The following is a 19287-nucleotide window of genomic DNA, read 5'->3' as shown; positions in this document are numbered from 1 at the left end:
TGTTTATACTACTAAATACAGCTTACTCAACATCTCAGATTAACCTGACATTGCTAGCTTCCGTTATTGTCAGCACAACACGCTAACTCGCTAGCCTTTTAACGCACCACCCGTGCGCTCAGTTATTTATTTTTCTCTCGCGCGCCCGCGCCTTTGAGTTCATAAAAGCCCAGGTGAGTAAGAATCAGTCAACAAACACGGTGAGTAATGTCTTCTCCTGTTATTGTCACCTGCACTTCATGTCACATGTTTACCATAGCCTTCTCTGTCGGCAATATAGGATTCATATGTGATAAATGCAAGGAGACAGTCAGGCTGACGGAGAAGATTTCAGAACTAGAGACACGCATCCAAACTTTAATCGAGAATAGTAAGAAGAGTGCTAGAGCTTTAGATACTATTTTGGATGCGCCTAGCCTAGTGAACTCTTTACATGAGTCGGTTCCGGCTGAAGTAGAGCCCGTGCAGCAGGGCAGATGGGTGACAGTGAGAGATCGCTCTAGTCGCGGATCAAAAAAACACTTTTCCGTTCCGATAACAAATCGATTTGCCCCGCTCAGTGAAACACCCACTGAGAATTATTCTGATTGTGCCCTAGTTATTGGCGATTCTATTACACGGAACGTGAAAATAGAGACACCAGCCACCATAGTCACATGTTTGCCGGGAGCCAGAGCGCCTGACATCAAAGCAAATTTGAAAGTGCTGGCTAATGCTAAACGTAAATTCTCTAAGATTATTATTCACGTCGGCACTAATGATGTTCGACTCCGCCAGTCGGAGATCACCAAAATTAATATTAAAGAGGTGTGTGAACTTGCAAGTACGATGTCAAGCACTGTAATTTGCTCTGGCCCCCTTCCTGTTCCGCGGAGTGATGAGATAGTTAGTAGATTGTGTTCACTCAATGGCTGGCTGTCTGGGTGGTGTCCACGAAATAATATAGAATTCATAGACAATTGGAAAAGTTTTTGGGGCAAACCTGACCTGTTGAAAAGAGATGGTATTCATCCCTCCTGGGATGGTGCTGCTCTTCTCTCTAGTAATTTGGCTCATAGTCTTAGAGATAAAACATGACAATCTGGGCCTCAGGTCAGGAAGCAGACAGACTGGCTTAACCGACCGTCTGCTAGCGGCCTCACGTCACCAAGGTCAGATAAATCCCATCACATAGAGCCTCTTTCACCTAGATATCATCATATAGAGACTGTGTCTGTTCCCCGAACTTGGAAATCCAAAATACGTTCAAACCCATCTAAGTTTAAAATTTAATTGATCTTCAACAAATAAAAAATAGATATAATACAAATGAGCAAATGATAAAGCTTGGGTTGCTGAATATTCGATCTCTTACTTCAAAAGCGCTAATAGTTAATGATATGATTACAGATTATAACCTAGATGTGCTGTGTTTAACAGAAACCTGGCTAAAACCAAACGATTACATTGCTTTAAATGAGTCAACCCCACAAGATTACGGTTATAAACATGAACCTCGTCTGAAACGCAAAGGAGGAGGTGTTGCTGTAATTTATAGTAATATTTTCAAAACCACTAAGAAATCTAGTTGTAAATATAATTCTTTTGAAGTGTTGGTGCTTAATGTAAAAATATATAGTGTAAACGATAAATCACGTTTGAAAATTCTGCTGGCTACTGTATACAGGCCACCAGGGCACCATACAGACTTTATCAAAGAATTTGCGGACTTTCTATCAGAATTAGTATTGGCTGCAGATAAAGTACTAATTGTTGGTGACTTTAATATACACATAGATAATGAAAAAGATGCATTGGGATTGGCATTTAAAGACATTATAAACTCAATTGGAGTTAGACAACACGTGTCAGGACCGACTCATTGTCGTAATCATACTCTAGATCTAATACTATCACATGGAATAGATGTTGATGCCGTTGAAATACTGCAACAGAGTGATGACATCTCAGATCACTATCTAGTCTCGTGTAAATTACATTTAGCCAAGGCTGCAAAGCCGACTCCGTGTTATAAATATGTTAGACCGATTACTTCTGCTACTAAAGATTGCTTTATCAATAATCTTCCTAATCAGTTTCATCATCTCAGCATCCCGGATAGCTTAGAAGAACTTGATATTGCAACAGAAACTTTTAACTCTCTCTTTTCCAGCACTTTAGACACAGTTGCTCCGCTGCGCTTAAAGAAGATTAAAGAACATAGTCCAACGCCGTGGCACAACGAGCACACTCAGGCCCTTAAGAGAGCAGCCAGAAAAATGGAGCGCAACTGGAAGAAAACAAAACTAGAGGTGTTTCGGATTTCATGGAAGGAGAGCTCGATTGCTTACAGAGAGGCTTTAAAAGCTGCTAGATCTGCTTATTTTTCAACCCTATTAGAAGAAAATAAACATAATCCTAGGTATTTATTTGAAACAGTGGCTAAACTAACGAAAAATAAAGCTTCAAGCCCAGAAGCTTCCAAGAAACACAGCAGTAATGACTTTATGAACTTCTTCACTTATAAGATCGATAATATCAGGGACAAAATTATAACTATGCAACCGTCTAATACAGTATCGCATCAGGAAGTGCATTGTAGTCTCCCTGAGGGAAAATTTGATTCATTCATTGCTATAGGAGAGGAAGAATTTTGCAAACTCGTCAAATCATCTAAATCCACAACGTGCATGTTAGACCCTATACCGACTAAGCTGCTGAAAGAGATGCTTCCAGATGTCATAGATCCTCTTCTTAATATCATTAATTCATCTTTGTCTCTAGGATACGTACCAAAAACCTTTAAGCTAGCTATGATTAAACCGCTTGTTAAAAAACAGCAACTTGATCCTACAAAACTAGTCAATTACAGGCCGATCTCTAATCTGCCATTTCTGTCAAAGATATTAGAAAAAGCAGTATCCTCACAACTGTGTTCCTTTCTTGAAAGAAATGATATCTGCGAGGATTTTCAGTCCGGATTTAGACCGTACCATAGTACCGAGACAGCTCTCGTTAGAGTCACAAATGATTTGCTCTTATCATCCGATTGTGGTTGTATCTCTCTATTAGTATTACTGGATCTTAGTGCTGCATTTGACACCATTGACCACAACATCCTTTTAAATAGACTCGAACATTATGTTGGCATTAGTGGAATTGCACTAGCATGGTTTAAATCATACTTATCTGACCGTTATCAGTTTGTAGCAGTAAATGAAGAGATGTCTTATCAATCACAAGTTCAGTATGGCGTACCACAAGGCTCAGTACTAGGACCGCTGCTGTTCACTCTGTATATGCTACCATTAGGAGATATCATTAGGAAACATGGAATTAGCTTTCACTGTTATGCCGACGATACTCAGCTGTATATTTCTTCAAAACCTAACGAAACCTACCAATTCACAAAATTAACGGAATGCATAGCTGATATAAAAAATTGGATGACTAGTAATTTCCTACTACTAAATTCAGAAAAAACAGAGATTCTAATTATTGGACAAAAAACTTCCACACGTAATAACCTAGAGTACTGTCTAACACTTGATGGCTGCTCTGTTAAGTCTTCGTCGTCGGTTAGGAACCTGGGTGTGCTCTTTGATACCAATCTTTCATTTGAAAGTCATGTGTCTAGTATCTGTAAAACCGCTTTCTTCCATCTTAAAAATATATCTAAATTACGTCATATGCTCTCAATGAATAATGCAGAACAATTAGTTCATGCGTTTATGACCTCAAGGCTAGATTATTGTAATGCTCTACTGGGTGGCTGCCCTGCACGCTTAATAAACAAACTACAGCTAGTTCAAAACGCAGCAGCTCGAGTTCTTACTAGAACCAGGAAGTATGACCATATTAGCCCCGTTCTGTCAACACTGCATTGGCTGCCTATTAAACATCGTATAAATTTTAAAATATTGCTGATCACTTACAAAGCACTAAATGGTTTAGCTCCGCAGTACTTGAGCGAGCTCTTAACTTATTATAGTCCTTCACGTCTACTGCGATCTCAAAATTCCGGCCAGTTAATAATACCTAGAATATCAAAATCGACTGCTGGCGGTAGATCCTTTTCCTACTTAGCACCAAAACTTTGGAACAGTCTTCCTACCATTGTCCGGGAAGCAGACACACTCTGTCAGTTCAAATCTAGACTAAAAACACATCTCTTCGGCCTAGCATACACATAACACATTATAGACTTATATAATTAGGCTGCATAGTTTAGAACAGCCGGGACCGGGAACACTTCCCGTAAATCCTGATGTACTTGGTACATCATAATAAGGATGGCGTCTACGCTAATATTAGTCTCTCTGTCTATCCCGAGGTTTACTGCTGTCCACCGGAACCAGGCCGTATCCAGATCTGATGAAGGACCAGCGCCAGGACACGACGACGACGCCGCTGACCTGAAGTGTCAACCAGTCTCTCCTCCTCTCCACTCCGACTTCAACCAACCGGAACTGGACAAATACTCTGATTCATTCTGAACTTCATACACTGTTCACTCATTGGCCAGAGGAGAACTGGCCCCCGACTGAGCCTGGGTTCTCCCAAGGTTTTTTTCTCCATTCTGTCACCTGATGGAGTTTTGGTTCCTTGCCGCTGTTGCCTTACCTTCTGGCTTGCTTAGTTGGGGACATTTAATATTCAACAATATTATAGATCTGCCTTAAAGGTGGATGATGATGAAATTGTTTTTTTTGTATTATTTTCATGTTATCACTGTGAAGCTGCTTTGATACAATCTGTATTGTAAAAAGCGCTATATAAATAAAGATGACTTGACTTGACTTAATGTACACGCCCCCCTTTCATCTCAATGAATGGGTATTGCCTAATTTAATTAACGAATACAGCTGAGGTGGGAGGAGATGAGGATTATTTAAGGACGTTTTGAGTACTGCTCGAGAGAGAGAGTCGGGGAGCTCTCACTTGTGGGGAAACGCTAAACGGCCGCTCGGGATAATTAGTGTCTCCGGCGGTGAAGGCAGACAGTTAGTGGGGGGTAAATGTGTCAGAGAGTTAGGGAACGACTGCAGGCTAGGAGAGCTCCTGATCGATGCACTCAGAAACAGTACGAAACAGAGAGACTGGAGGGACTGATGTTGTCTGTCAAGTGACGAAATTGATAAAGGGGATTTCCTGTGTCTCCTCCTCGCCAGACGTTGAGCTCATCTGCCTGTGGACCAATAACAACTAAAAGGGGGGTAACGTGTTTTATGTGATTGTGTGTTTTAACAGTTAATAAAGTATTGTGTGTTATCTGCTATCCGAGTGTGCTGGTCTCTGCCTCCCCTGAACTCCGTTGGTTGTTACAATATATATATATATCCGCTCTGGAGAAACCGTGACATCATCGTCCAGCTCAGCTCAGTTCTCATATAATGATCAACGCAGGAGATCAATAATATTGTTGAATATTAAATTAAACGTCCCCAATTTAATCTGATGGCCAGTCTTACCATCTGGAGACGGTTTGGTGTCCATGAGCTGCCGCTGGAATCTGAAGACGCCATTCTTGAGTTTCTGCAGCTGCTGTTGGGCTTCCGTGACTGGTGGACACACACTGATATTAATATCCCATCCTGAGACTGAACGGACAGACCAACACACATTACCACGGAAGCCCATTTCTGCCACATTACACAAACGAATCCAGCGTTAGAAAACAAGTCTGTCGAGTCACATGACGTCCAGCTCCTCCTCTCTGGACGTCTAATTGGTGGAGAGATGGAGTGGTGGGTGTGGTTGGATATTCTAGCTCCACCCATTAGGCCCTAATTACATGCGCTGGATGTCTAGAGGAGGAGCGAGACAGAAGCTCCACCCATATGTTTTATCGGATTTCCGGGGGGGCGCGAGTGTCGCATTTATTTTCGGTCCGCCGGGAAACAAAGCGCAGACGTGTGATTGCGGAAGAAAAACTGTTGTTTACATGAGTGACAATGAGCATTTATCAAGATCAGCGAAACGTAGAAAGTATGCGAGGTTCACGGCATAGACTCTTTAAGAGATTATTTTATCTTTAAGAGATTTTCTACGCTGACTGACGTGTTGCACGCCGCTCTGGTGTTGTGGGGATATTTCCACGCCCCGAAACATGACGCTGAACGAACCGAACTGTCATTGGTTGTTTGACATGTCGGTCAAGCGGTCTTATGGGCGGGCCTTGGCCAAAGGAAGCTGCTAAGAGTTCCAGACCTTCAGCCGCCAGTCTGACCCTAACCAGTCTGACGGTCTGGCTACGCGAGACTAGACTCGAGCCGGCGCTGCACAGGCCGATCGGTGGATGACATCAAGATACCGCGAGAGTGAAGAGAGTCGACGGCTCCGTTCCCTTTTGAACCGTTCTCGCGGGACTTTGATGTCATCCACCGATCGGCCTGTGCAGCGCCGGCTCGAGTCCAACAAGCCTATGGATTCCACACGGCCCAGATGTGGGCCAACACTATGTTGCTGTCTGGGACATTAAATCTCATAATTATGCTTCGTATGTCATAATTATGACTTTTGTATGTATGACTTTTTAGGTCATTATTATCCTTAACATGTCATAATATCAACTTTTCATTTTATAAATATGACTTAGTACGTCATGTTCTTTACAAAAGCATGTATTTGTTTATTGTGGCAGAAATGGCCTAACTGTACATTAACCCGTCATTGAGGCGGGAAGCAGCAGGTCACGTGTGTGTGTGTGTGTTTACTGTCAGCGCGCAGGCGCAGATGCAGCTGATCGTTGAGCTCGTGAAACTCGCTGAAAGTCTCTCTGAGATCCTGTCGTCTGATCGCCTCGCGCTCCTCTTTACTCAGTCTGTGCGTATGAAGAGAGTAATAAACCATAAAGACACGGGAGTATTTTTGTTAAAGAGAATAAACATGAATTCACTCACAATCTTCTGAGATTTTCCGCTTCCCGAAGAAAATCCGAGGCAGACATGCAGCCAAATGAACAGCGCGCGCGATCAAAGCGAGAGAAGATCAATGTGAACAGCCGAATTCAATAATAATCAAGCTCAAGCTCCTCATATAATCATAATAATGTAGAGATGTCGCGCTAAAATCATGTCAGTCAGCAGGGAATGATCCGTGGCGGCTTTGTTTGAACTGTTGCCATGGCAACGACTCATTTACAACGTCTGCCCACATTGCCTTAAAGGGACAGGTCACCCTTACATGAAAACTCTTGTCGTCGCCCTCATGTTGTTCCAAAGCTGTGTGAGTTTCTTTCTTCTGTTGGACAAAAATAAGATATTTTGAAGAATGTTGGTAACCAAACATCTGATGGCAGCCATTGACTTCAAGTCAAGTCACCTTTATTTATTTAGCACTTTTTACAATACAGATTGTTTGAAAGCAGCTTTACAGAGATAAAAGGAAAATAATGCAAATAAGTTTGTTTCGGCTGTACAGCAGTTCTTGAAGAAAATAGTATATATATATATATAGGCGCTCTGGAGAAAATTGTGATGCATTGTTCAGCTCAGTTCAGTTCTCATATAATGGTGTTAATGGAGGAGATCAATAATATTGTTGAATATTAAATGTCCCCAACTAAGCAAGACAAAAGCCAGAGGCGACAGTGAAGGAACCAAAACTCCATCAGTGACAGAATGGAGAAAAAACCTTGTGAGAAACCAGGCTCAGTCGGGGGCCAGCTCTCCTCTGGCCAACGAACGAACAGTGTATGATTATGATTCGGTCGTGTCTAGGCGCAGGTCCTCCATCTGATCTGGATACGGCCCGGATCCGGCTGACTACATCATGTGTTGTGGTCGTGTCTAGGCACAGGTCCTCCATCTGATCTGGATACGGCCCGGATCCGGCTGACTACATCATGTGTTGTGGTCGTGTCTAGGCACAGGTCCTCCATCTGATCTGGATACGGCCCGGATCCGGCTGACTACATCATGTGTTGTGGTCGTGTCTAGGCACAGGTCCTCCATCTGATCTGGATACGGCCCGGATCCGGCTGACTACATCATGTGTTGTGGTCGTGTCTAGGCACAGGTCCACCATCTGATCTGGACACGGCCCGGATCCGGCTGACTACATCATGTGTTGTGGTCGTGTCTAGGCACAGGTCCACCATCTGATCTGGATACGGCCCGGATCCGGGTGACTACATCATGTGTTGTGGTCGTGTCTAGGCACAGGTCCTCCATCTGATCTGGACACGGCCCGGATCCGGCTGACTACATCATGTGTTGTGGTCGTGTCTAGGCACAGGTCCACCATCTGATCTGGACACGGCCCGGATCCGGCTGACTACATCATGTGTTGTGGTCGTGTCTAGGTGCAGGTCCTCCATCTGATCTGGATACGGCCCGGATCCGGGTGACTACATCATGTGTTGTGGTCGTGTCTAGGCACAGGTCCTCCATCTGATCTGGATACGGTCCGGATCCGGCTGACTACATCATGTGTTGTGGTCGTGTCTAGGCACAGGTCCACCATCTGATCTGGATACGGCCCGGATCCGGCTGACTACATCATGTGTTGTGGTCGTGTCTAGGCACAGGTCCACCATCTGATCTGGACACGGCCCGGATCCGGCTGACTACATCATGAGTTGTGGTCGTGTCTAGGCACAGGTCCTCCATCTGATCTGGATACGGTCCGGATCCGGCTGACTACATCATGTGTTGTGGTCGTGTCTAGGCACAGGTCCTCCATCTGATCTGGATACGGCCCGGATCCGGCTGACTACATCATGTGTTGTGGTCGTGTCTAGGCACAGGTCCTCCATCTGATCTGGATACGGTCCGGATCCGGCTGACTACATCATGTGTTGTGGTCGTGTCTAGGCACAGGTCCACCATCTGATCTGGATACGGCCCGGATCCGGCTGACTACATCATGTGTTGTGGTCGTGTCTAGGCACAGGTCCACCATCTGATCTGGACACGGCCCGGATCCGGCTGACTACATCATGTGTTGTGGTCGTGTCTAGGCGCAGGTCCTCCATCAGATCTGGATACAGCCCGGATCCGGCTGACTACATCATGTGTTGTGGTCGTGTCTAGGTGCAGGTCCTCCATCAGATCTGGATACAGCCCGGATCCGGCTGACTACATCATGTGTTGTGGTCGTGTCTAGCCGCAGGTCCTCCATCTGATCTGGATACAGCCCGGATCCGGCTGACTACATCATGTGTTGTGGTCGTGTCTAGCCGCAGGTCCTCCATCAGATCTGGATACAGCCCGGATCCGGCTGACTACATCATGTGTTGTGGTCGTGTCTAGCCGCAGGTCCTCCATCTGATCTGGATACGGCCCGGATCCGGCTGACTACATCATGTGTTGTGGTCGTGTCTAGGCACAGGTCCTCCATCTGATCTGGATACAGCCCGGATCCGGCTGACTACATCATGTGTTGTGGTCGTGTCTAGGTGCAGGTCCTCCATCAGATCTGGATACAGCCCGGATCCGGCTGACTACATCATGTGTTGTGGTCGTGTCTAGGCGCAGGTCCTCCATCAGATCTGGATACAGCCCGGATCCGGCTGACTACATCATGTGTTGTGGTCGTGTCTAGGCACAGGTCCTCCATCAGATCTGGATACAGCCCGGATCCGGCTGACTACATCATGTGTTGTGGTCGTGTCTAGGCACAGGTCCACCATCTGATCTGGATACGGCCCGGATCCGGCTGACTACATCATGTGTTGTGGTCGTGTCTAGGCACAGGTCCACCATCTGATCTGGATACGGCCCGGATCCGGCTGACTACATCATGTGTTGTGGTCGTGTCTAGGCACAGGTCCACCATCTGATCTGGACACGGCCCGGATCCGGCTGACTACATCATGTGTTGTGGTCGTGTCTAGCCGCAGGTCCTCCATCTGATCTGGACACGGCCCGGATCCGGCTGACTACATCATGTGTTGTGGTCGTGTCTAGGCACAGGTCCTCAATCTGATCTGGATACGGGCCGGATCCGGCTGACTACATCATGTGTTGTGGTCTAGCCTAGTGAACTCTTTACATGAGTCGGTTCCGGCTGAAGTAGAGCCCGTGCAGCAGGGCAGATGGGTGACAGTGAGAGATCGCTGTAGTCGCGGATCAAAAAACCCCTTTTCCGTTCCGATAACAAATCGATTTGCCCCGCTCAGTGAAACACCCACTGAGAATTATTCTGATTGTGCCCTAGTTATTGGCGATTCTATTACACGGAACGTGAAAATAGAGACACCAGCCACCATAGTCACATGTTTGCCGGGAGCCAGAGCGCCTGACATCAAAGCAAATTTGAAAGTGCTGGCTAATGCTAAACGTAAATTCTCTAAGATTATTATTCACGTCGGCACTAATGATGTTCGACTTCGCCAGTCGGAGATCACCAAAATTAATATTAAAGAGGTGTGTGAACTCGCAAGTACGATGTCAAGCACTGTAATTTGCTCTGGCCCCCTTCCTGTTCGCCGGAGTGATGAGATAGTTAGTAGATTGTGTTCACTCAATGGCTGGCTGTCTGGGTGGTGTCCGCAGAATAATATAGAATTCATAGACAATTGGAAAAGTTTTTGGGGCAAACCTGACCTGTTGAAAAGAGATGGTATTCATCCCTCCTGGGATGGTGCTGCTCTTCTCTCTAGTAATTTGGCTCATAGTCTTAGAGCTAAAACATGACAATCTGGGCCTCAGGTCAGGAAGCAGACAGACTGGCTTACCCGACCGTCTGCTAGCGGCCTCACGTCACCAAGGTCAGATAAATCCCATCACATAGAGCCTCTTTCACCGAGATATCATCATATAGAGACTGTGTCTGTTCCCCGAACTTGGAAATCCAAAATACGTTCAAACCCATCTAAGGTTAAAAATTTAATTGATGTTCAACAAATAAAAAACAGATATAATACAAATGAGCAAATGATAAAGCTTGGGTTGCTGAATATTCGATCTCTTACTTCAAAAGCGCTAATAGTTAATGATATGATTACAGATTATAACCTAGATGTGCTGTGTTTAACAGAAACCTGGCTAAAACCAAACGATTACATTGCTTTAAATGAGTCAACCCCACAAGATTACGGTTATAAACATGAACCTCGTCTGAAACGCAAAGGAGGAGGTGTTGCTGTAATTTATAGTAATATTTTCAAAACCACTAAGAAATCTAGTTGTAAATATAATTCTTTTGAAGTGTTGGTGCTTAATGTAAAAATATCTAGTGTAAACGATAAATCACGTTTGAAAATTCTGCTGGCTACTGTATACAGGCCACCAGGGCACCATACAGACTTTATCAAAGAATTTGCTGACTTTCTATCAGAATTAGTATTGGCTGCAGATAAAGTACTAATTGTTGGTGACTTTAATATACACATAGATAATGAAAAAGATGCATTGGGATTGGCATTTAAAGACATTATAAACTCAATTGGAGTTAGACAACACGTGTCAGGACCGACTCATTGTCGTAATCATACTCTAGATCTAATACTATCACATGGAATAGATATTGATGCCGTTGAAATACTGCAACAGAGCGATGACATCTCAGATCACTATCTAGTCTCGTGTAAATTACATTTAGCCAAGGCTGCAAAGCCGACTCCGTGTTATAAATATGTTAGACCGATCACTTCTGCCACTAAAGATTGCTTTATCAATAATCTTCCTAATCAGTTTCATCATCTCAGCATCCCGGATAGCTTAGAAGAACTTGATATTGCAACAGAAACTTTTAACTCTCTCTTTTCCAGCACTTTAGACACAGTTGCTCCGCTGCGCTTAAAGAAGATTAAAGAACATAGTCCAACGCCGTGGCACAACGAGCACACTCAGGCCCTTAAGAGAGCAGCCAGAAAAATGGAGCGCAACTGGAAGAAAACAAAACTAGAGGTGTTTAGGATTTCATGGAAGGAGAGCTCGATTGCTTACAGAGAGGCTTTAAAAGCTGCTAGATCTGCTTATTTTTCAACCCTATTAGAAGATAATAAACATAATCCTAGGTATTTATTTGAAACAGTGGCTAAACTAACGAAAAAGAAAGCTTCAAGCCCAGAAGTTTCCATGCAACACAGCAGTAATGACTTTATGAACTTCTTCACTTATAAGATCGATAATATCAGGGACAAAATTATAACTATGCAACCGTCTAATACAGTATCGCATCAGGAAGTGCATTGTAGTCTCCCTGAGGGAAAATTTGATTCATTCATTGCTATAGGAGAGGAAGAATTTTGCAAACTCGTCAAATCATCTAAATCGACAACGTGCATGTTAGACCCTATACCGACTAAGCTGCTGAAAGAGATGCTTCCAGATGTCATAGATCCTCTTCTTAATATCATTAATTCATCTTTGTCTCTAGGATACGTACCAAAAACCTTTAAGCTAGCTATGATTAAACCGCTTGTTAAAAAACAGCAACTTGATCCTACAAAGCTAGTCAATTACAGGCCGATCTCTAATCTGCCATTTCTGTCAAAGATATTAGAAAAAGCAGTATCCTCACAACTGTGTTCTTTTCTTGAAAGAAATGATATCTGCGAGGATTTTCAGTCCGGATTTAGACCGTACCATAGTACCGAGACAGCTCTCGTTAGAGTCACAAATGATTTGCTCTTATCATCCGATTGTGGTTGTATCTCTCTATTAGTATTACTGGATCTTAGTGCTGCATTTGACACCATTGACCACAACATCCTTTTAAATAGACTCGAACATTATGTTGGCATTAGTGGAATTGCACTAGCATGGTTTAAATCATACTTATCTGACCGTTATCAGTTTGTAGCAATAAATGAAGAGATGTCTTATCAATCACAAGTTCAGTATGGCGTACCACAAGGCTCAGTACTAGGACCGCTGCTGTTCACTCTGTATATGCTACCATTAGGAGATATCATTAGGAAACATGGAATTAGCTTTCACTGTTATGCCGACGATACTCAGCTGTATATTTCTTCAAAACCTAACGAAACCTACGAATTCACAAAATTAACGGAATGCATAGCCGATATAAAAAATTGGATGACTAGTAATTTCCTACTACTAAATTCAGAAAAAACAGAGATTCTAATTATTGGACAAAAAACTTCCACACGTAATAACCTAGAGTACTGTCTAACACTTGATGGCTGATCTGTTAAGTCTTCGTCGTCGGTTAGGAACCTGGGTGTGCTCTTTGATACCAATCTTTCATTTGAAAGTCATGTGTCTAGTATCTGTAAAACCGCTTTCTTCCATCTTAAAAATATATCTAAATTACGTCATATGCTCTCAATGAATAATGCAGAACAATTAGTTCATGCGTTTATGACCTCAAGGCTAGATTATTGTAATGCTCTACTGGGTGGTTGCCCTGCACGCTTAATAAACAAACTACAGCTAGTTCAAAACGCAGCAGCTCGAGTTCTTACTAGAACCAGGAAGTATGACCATATTAGCCCTGTTCTGTCAACACTGCATTGGCTGCCTATTAAACATCGGATAAATTTTAAAATATTGCTGATCACTTACAAAGCACTAAATGGTTTAGCTCCGCAGTACTTGAGCGAGCTCTTAACGCATTATAGTCCTTCACGTCTACTGCGATCTCAAAATTCCGGTCAGTTAATAATACCTAGAATATCAAAATCGACTGCTGGCGGTAGATCCTTTTCCTATTTAGCACCAAAACTTTGGAACAGTCTTCCTACCATTGTCCGGGAAGCAGACACACTCTGTCAGTTCAAATCTAGACTAAAAACACATCTCTTCGGCCTAGCATACACATAACACATTATAGACTTATATAATTAGGCTGCATAGTTTAGAACAGCCGGGACCGGGAACACTTCCCGTAATCCTGATGTACTTGGTACATCATAAGAAGGACGGCGTCTACGCTAATATTAGTCTCTCTGTCTATCCCGAGGTTTACCGCTGTCCACTGGAACCAGGCCGTATCCAGATCTGATGAAGGACCAGCGCCAGGACACGACGACGACGCCGCTGACCTGAAGTGTCAACCAGTCTCTCCTCCTCTCCACTCTGACTTCAAACAACCGGAACTGGACAAATACTCTGATTCATTCTGAACTTCATACACTGTTTACTCATTGGCCAGAGGAGAACTGGCCCCCGACTGAGCCTGGGTTCTCCCAAGGTTTTTTTCTCCCTTCTGTCACCTGATGGAGTTTTGGTTCCTTGCCGCTGTTGCCTTACCTTCTGGCTTGCTTAGTTGGGGACATTCAATATTCAACAATATTATAGATCTGCCTTAAAGGTGGATGATGATGAAATTATTTTTTGTATTATTTTCATGTTATCACTGTGAAGCTGCTTTGATACAATCTGTATTGTAAAAAGCGCTATATAAATAAAGATGACTTGACTTGACTTGGTCGTGTCTAGGCGCAGGTCCACCATCTGATCTGGATACGGCCCGGATCCGGCTGACTACATCATGTGTTGTGGTCGTGTCTAGGCGCAGGTCCACCATCTGATCTGGACACGGCCCGGATCCGGCTGACTACATCATGTGTTGTGGTCGTGTCTAGGCACAGGTCCTCAATCTGATCTGGATACGGGCCGGATCCGGCTGACTACATCATGTGTTGTGGTCGTGTCTAGGCACAGGTCCACCATCTGATCTGGACACGGCCCGGATCCGGCTGACTACATCATGTGTTGTGGTCGTGTCTAGGCGCAGGTCCTCCATCTGATCTGGATACGGCCCGGATCCGGCTGACTACATCATGTGTTGTGGTCGTGTCTAGGCACAGGTCCACCATCTGATCTGGACACGGCCCGGATCCGGCTGACTACATCATGTGTTGTGGTCGTGTCTAGGCACAGGTCCTCAATCTGATCTGGATACGGGCCGGATCCGGCTGACTACATCATGTGTTGTGGTCGTGTCTAGGCACAGGTCCACCATCTGATCTGGACACGGCCCGGATCCGGCTGACTACATCATGTGTTGTGGTCGTGTCTAGGCGCAGGTCCTCCATCTGATCTGGATACGGCCCGGATCCGGCTGACTACATCATGTGTTGTGGTCGTGTCTAGGCACAGGTCCACCATCTGATCTGGACACGGCCCGGATCCGGCTGACTACATCATGTGTTGTGGTCGTGTCTAGGCGCAGGTCCTCCATCTGATCTGGACACGGCCCGGATCCGGCTGACTACATCATGTGTTGTGGTCGTGTCTAGGCACAGGTCCACCATCTGATCTGGATACGGGCCGGATCCGGCTGACTACATCATGTGTTGTGGTCGTGTCTAGGCGCAGGTCCACCATCTGATCTGGATACGGCCCGGATCCGGCTGACTACATCATGTGTTGTGGTCGTGTCTAGGCGCAGGTCCACCATCTGATCTGGACACGGCCCGGATCCGGCTGACTACATCATGTGTTGTGGTCGTGTCTAGGCACAGGTCCACCATCTGATCTGGACACGGCCCGGATCCGGCTGACTACATCATGTGTTGTGGTCGTGTCTAGGCGCAGGTCCTCCATCTGATCTGGATACGGCCCGGATCCGGCTGACTACATCATGTGTTGTGGTCGTGTCTAGGCGCAGGTCCTCCATCTGATCTGGATACGGGCCGGATTCGGCTGACTACATCATGTGTTGTGGTCGTGTCTAGGCGCAGGTCCTCCATCTAATCTGGATACGGCCCGGATCCGGCTGACTACATCATGTGTTGTGGTCGTGTCTAGGCGCAGGTCCTCCATCTGATCTGGATACGGCCCGGATCCGGCTGACTACATCATGTGTTGTGGTCGTGTCTAGGCGCAGGTCCTCTCCATCTGATCTGGATACGGCCCGGATCCGGCTGACTACATCATGTGTTGTGGTCGTGTCTAGGCGCAGGTCCTCCATCTGATCTGGATACGGCCCGGATCCGGCTGACTACATCATGTGTTGTGGTCGTGTCTAGGCGCAGGTCCTCCATCTGATCTGGATACGGGCCGGATTCGGCTGACTACATCATGTGTTGTGGTCGTGTCTAGGCGCAGGTCCTCCATCTAATCTGGATACGGCCCAGATCCGGCTGACTACATCATGTGTTGTGGTCGTGTCTAGGCGCAGGTCCTCCATCTGATCTGGATACGGCCCGGATCCGGCTGACTACATCATGTGTTGTGGTCGTGTCTAGGCGCAGGTCCTCTCCATCTGATCTGGATACGGCCCGGATCCGGCTGACTACATCATGTGTTGTGGTCGTGTCTAGGCGCAGGTCCTCCATCTGATCTGGACACGGCCCGGATCCGGCTGACTACATCATGTGTTGTGGTCGTGTCTAGGCACAGGTCCACCATCTGATCTGGACACGGCCCGGATCCGGCTGACTACATCATGTGTTGTGGTCGTGTCTAGGCGCAGGTCCTCCATCTGATCTGGATACGGGCCGGATTCGGCTGACTACATCATGTGTTGTGGTCGTGTCTAGGCGCAGGTCCTCCATCTAATCTGGATACGGCCCGGATCCGGCTGACTACATCATGTGTTGTGGTCGTGTCTAGGCGCAGGTCCTCCATCTGATCTGGATACGGGCCGGATCCGGCTGACTACATCATGTGTTGTGGTCGTGTCTAGGCGCAGGTCCTCCATCTGATCTGGACACGGCCCGGATCCGGCTGACTACATCATGTGTTGTGGTCGTGTCTAGGCACAGGTCCTCCATCTGATCTGGATACGGCCAGGATCCGGCTGACTACATCATGTGTTGTGGTCGTGTCTAGGCGCAGGTCCTCCATCTGATCTGGATACGGCCCGGATCCGGCTGACTACATCATGTGTTGTGGTCGTGTCTAGGCACAGGTCCACCATCTGATCTGGACACGGCCCGGATCCGGCTGACTACATCATGTGTTGTGGTCGTGTCTAGGCGCAGGTCCTCCATCTGATCTGGATACGGCCCGGATCCGGCTGACTACATCATGTGTTGTGGTCGTGTCTAGGCGCAGGTCCTCCATCTGATCTGGATACGGCCCGGATCCGGCTGACTACATCATGTGTTGTGGTCGTGTCTAGGCGCAGGTCCTCCATCTGATCAGGATACGGCCTGGATCTGGCTGACTACATCATGTGTTGTGGTCGTGTCTAGGCACAGGTCCACCATCTGATCTGGATACGGGCCGGATTCGGCTGACTACATCATGTGTTGTGGTCGTGTCTAGGCGCAGGTCCTCCATCTGATCTGGATACGGCCCGGATCCGGCTGACTACATCATGTGTTGTGGTCGTGTCTAGGCGCAGGTCCACCATCTGATCTGGATACGGCCCGGATCCGGCTGACTACATCATGTGTTGTGGTCGTGTCTAGGCGCAGGTCCACCATCTGATCTGGATACGGCCTGGATCCGGCTGACTACATCATGTGTTGTGGTCGTGTCTAGGCACAGGTCCTCCATCTGATCTGGATACGGCCCGGATCCGGCTGACTACATCATGTGTTGTGGTCGTGTCTAGGCACAGGTCCTCAATCTGATCTGGATACGGCCGGATCCGGCTGACTACATCATGTGTTGTGGTCGTGTCTAGGCACAGGTCCACCATCTGATCTGGACACGGCCCGGATCCGGCTGACTACATCATGTGTTGTGGTCGTGTCTAGGCGCAGGTCCTCCATCTGATCTGGATACGGCCGGATCCGGCTGACTACATCATGTGTTGTGGTCGTGTCTAGGCGCAGGTCCTCCATCTAATCTGGACACGGCCCGGATCCGGCTGACTACATCATGTGTTGTGATTGTGTCTAGGCGCAGGTCCTCCATCTGATCTGGATACGGCCCGTATCCAGATCACCATCTGATCTGGATACGGTCCGGATCCGGCTGACTACATCATGTGTTGTGGTCGTGTCTAGGCGCAGGTCCACTATCTGATCTGGATCCGGCCGGATCCGGCTGACTATATCATGTGTTGTGATTGTGTCTAGGCGCAGGTCCTCCATCTGATCTGGATACGGCCCGGATCCGGCTGACTACATCATGTGTTGTGGTCGTGTCTAGGCGCAGGTCCTCCATCTGATCTGGATACGGCCCGGATCCGGCTGACTACATCATGTGTTGTGGTCGTGTCTAGGCGCAGGTCCTCCATCTGATCAGGATACGGCCTGGATCTGGCTGACTACATCATGTGTTGTGGTCGTGTCTAGGCACAGGTCCACCATCTGATCTGGATCCGGCCGGATCCGGCTGACTACATCATGTGTTGTGGTCGTGTCTAGGCGCAGGTCCTCCATCTGATCTGGATACGGCCCGGATCCGGCTGACTACATCATGTGTTGTGGTCGTGTCTAGGCACAGGTCCTCCATCTGATCTGGATACGGCCCGGATCCGGCTGACTACATCATGTGTTGTGGTCGTGTCTAGGCGCAGGTCCACCATCTGATCTGGATACGGCCTGGATCCGGCTGACTACATCATGTGTTGTGGTCGTGTCTAGGCACAGGTCCTCCATCTGATCTGGATACGGCCCGGATCCGGCTGACTACATCATGTGTTGTGGTCGTGTCTAGGCACAGGTCCTCAATCTGATCTGGATACGGCCGGATCCGGCTGACTACATCATGTGTTGTGGTCGTGTCTAGGCACAGGTCCACCATCTGATCTGGACACGGCCCGGATCCGGCTGACTACATCATGTGTTGTGGTCGTGTCTAGGCGCAGGTCCTCCATCTGATCTGGATACGGCCGGATCCGGCTGACTACATCATGTGTTGTGGTCGTGTCTAGGCGCAGGTCCTCCATCTAATCTGGACACGGCCCGGATCCGGCTGACTACATCATGTGTTGTGATTGTGTCTAGGCGCAGGTCCTCCATCTGATCTGGATACGGCCCGTATCCAGATCACCATCTGATCTGGATACGGTCCGGATCCGGCTGACTACATCATGTGTTGTGGTCGTGTCTAGGCGCAGGTCCTCCATCTAATCTGGACACGGCCCGGATCCGGCTGACTACATCATGTGTTGTGATTGTGTCTAGGCACAGGTCCTCCATCTGATCTGGATACGGCCCGTATCCAGATCACCATCTGATCTGGATACGGTCCGGATCCGGCTGACTACATCATGTGTTGTGGTCGTGTCTAGGCGCAGGTCCACTATCTGATCTGGATCCGGCCGGATCCGGCTGACTATATCATGTGTTGTGATTGTGTCTAGGCAAGGAAAGGCAAGTTTATTTATATAGCACATTTCATACACAATGGTAATTCAAAGTGCTTTACATAGAATAAATTAAAATAATCAAAAGAAATAAGAATAAAATAACTTTTAGAATAAAAAATAAAATAAAGTGCAAACAGTCGGACGCACAGTGGCACAGTGCTCATTCATTAAATGCAA

The 19287-nt window shown here is 46.7% G+C and overlaps 1 protein-coding gene across 4 annotated transcripts in view; it reads right to left on the bottom strand.

The window, feature by feature from the left end:
* pggt1b (protein geranylgeranyltransferase type I, beta subunit) overlaps positions 1 to 7115 on the bottom strand; it is a 57965-nt gene extending 50850 nt beyond the window's left edge. For 3 of the 4 annotated variants that reach the window (XR_013800375.1, XR_013800376.1, XR_013800377.1), the window contains exons 1-3: positions 6882 to 7095; positions 6696 to 6802; positions 5451 to 5540 (exon numbers count right to left, since the gene is read on the bottom strand). The gene's annotated coding sequence lies outside the window, so the exon portion shown is untranslated. Of the gene's footprint in view, positions 1 to 5450; positions 5541 to 6695; positions 6803 to 6881 lie in introns of all 4 variants that reach the window. The other variant, XR_013800374.1, reaches the window with a different exon arrangement.
* Between the last annotated feature and the right edge of the window lie 12172 nt (positions 7116 to 19287).

Source organism: Phoxinus phoxinus, assembly GCF_949152265.1.
Source record: "Phoxinus phoxinus genome assembly, chromosome: 15".
Classification (NCBI taxonomy): Eukaryota; Metazoa; Chordata; class Actinopteri; order Cypriniformes; family Leuciscidae; genus Phoxinus; species Phoxinus phoxinus.
Note: the sequence above shows the minus strand (reverse complement) of the source record. Positions and strands in the feature narration are given on the sequence as shown.